This window comes from Triticum aestivum, chromosome 3B (assembly GCF_018294505.1).
Source record: "Triticum aestivum cultivar Chinese Spring chromosome 3B, IWGSC CS RefSeq v2.1, whole genome shotgun sequence".
Classification (NCBI taxonomy): Eukaryota; Viridiplantae; Streptophyta; class Magnoliopsida; order Poales; family Poaceae; genus Triticum; species Triticum aestivum.
In genome coordinates this window covers 476,389,988-476,392,072 of record NC_057801.1, presented here as the reverse complement: position 1 = coordinate 476,392,072, position 2,085 = coordinate 476,389,988, and positions in this window count along the sequence as shown.

Here is a 2,085-nt window from a genome sequence, read left to right as displayed (position 1 = left end):
TTCCAAGAGATGAAATTGGTATTTCAGTCTCATGCCCGTGTCGAGTGGTATGAGACCTCTGACAAGTACTTTGCCTACAAGATGGAGGAGAATAGCTCAACCAGTGAGCATGTGCTCAGAATGTCTGAGTACTACAATCGCTTGAATGAAGTGGGAGTTAATCTTCCAGATAAAATAGTGATTGACAGAGTTCTGTAGTCACTATCACCAAGTTACTGGAACTTCGTGATAAACTATAATATGCAAGGGATGACGAAAATGAATCCCGAGCTCTTCACGATGTTGAAATCGGCAAAGGTAGAAATCAAGAAAGAGCATCAAGTGTTGATGGTTAACAAGACCACTAGTTTCAATAAAAGGGGCAAAGGGAAATAAAAGGAACTTCAAGAAGAATGGCAAGCAAGTTGCCACTCCCGTGAAGAAGCCCAAAGCTGAACCCAAGCCTGAAACTGAGTGCTTCTACTACAAAGGAAATGGTCACTGGAAGTGGAAACTACCACAAATACTTGGCGGATTAGAAGGATGGCAAAGTGAACAAAGGTATATGTAATATGCATGTTATTGATGTGTACTTTACTAGTGTTCATAGTAACCCCTGGGTATTTGATACTGGTTCAATTGCTAAGATTAGTAAATCAAAACAGGAGTTGCAAAATGAACAGAGACTAGTTATGGGCGAAGTGACGATGTGTGTTGGAAGTGATTCCAAGGTTGATACGATCACCATCACACACTCCCTCTACCTTCGGGATTAGTGTTGAACCTAAATAAATGTTATTTGGTGTTTGCGTTGAGCATGAATATGATTAGATCATGTTTATTACAACACGGTTATAAATTTAAGTCAAAGAATAATTGTTATTCTGTTTACATGAATAAAACCTTCAATGGCATACACCCAATGTGAATGGTTTATTGAATCTCGGTCGTAGTGATACACATATTCATAATATTGATGCCAAAAGATGCAAAGTTGATAATGATAGTGCAACATACTTGTGGCACTGTCGTTTAGGTCATATTGGTGTAAAGCGCATGAAGAAACTCCATATGGATGGATTTTTGGAATCACTTGATTACGAATCATTTAATACTTGCGAACCATGCCTCATGGGCAAGATGACTAAAACTCCGTTCTTCGAAACAATGGAGCGAGCCAATGACTTAATGGAAATGATACATACCGATGTATGCGGTCCGATGAGTGTTGAGGCTCGCGGCGGGTATCGTTATTTTCTGACCTTCATAGATGATTTGAGCAGATATGGGTATATCTACTTAATGAAACACAAGTCTGAAACATTTGAAAATTTCAAAGAATTTTAGAGTGAAGTGGAGAATCATCGTAACAAGAAAATAAAATTTCTACGATCTGATCGCGGAGGCGAATATTGAATTACGAGTTTGGCCTTCATTTAAAACAACGTATGAACTGTGGTTTGCTGGGTTGGCATAGATCGAGATTAGGATTTGTCACTCCGTGTATCAGAGAGGTATCTCTGGGCCCTCTCAGTAATGCTCATCATTATAAGCCTTGCAAGCAATGTGACTAATGAGTTAGTTACGGGATGATTCATTACGGAACGAGTAAAGAGACTTGCCGGTAACGAGATTGAACTAGGTATGATGATACCGACGATCGAATCTCGGGCAAGTAACATACCGATGACAAAGGGAATGATGTATGTTCTTATGCGGTTTGACCGATAAAGATCTTCGTAGAATATGTAGGAACTAATATGAGCATCCAGGTTCCGCTATTGGTTATTTACCGGAGATGTGTCTCGGTCATGTCTACATAGTTCTCGAACCTGTAGGGTCCGCACGCTTAACGTTCGATGACGATTTGTATTATGAGTTATGTGTTTTGGTGACCGAAGTTTGTTCGGAGTCCCGGATGAGATCACGGACATGACGAGGAGTCTCGAAATAGTCAATACATAAAGATTGATATATTGGAAGGTTATATATGGACACCGGAATGGTTCCGAAGAGGTTCGGGGATTTTTTGGAGTAAGGTTACCAGAACCCCCCGGGAAAGCTAATGGGCCTCATGGGCCATAGTGGAGAGGAGGAGGCAGGCCA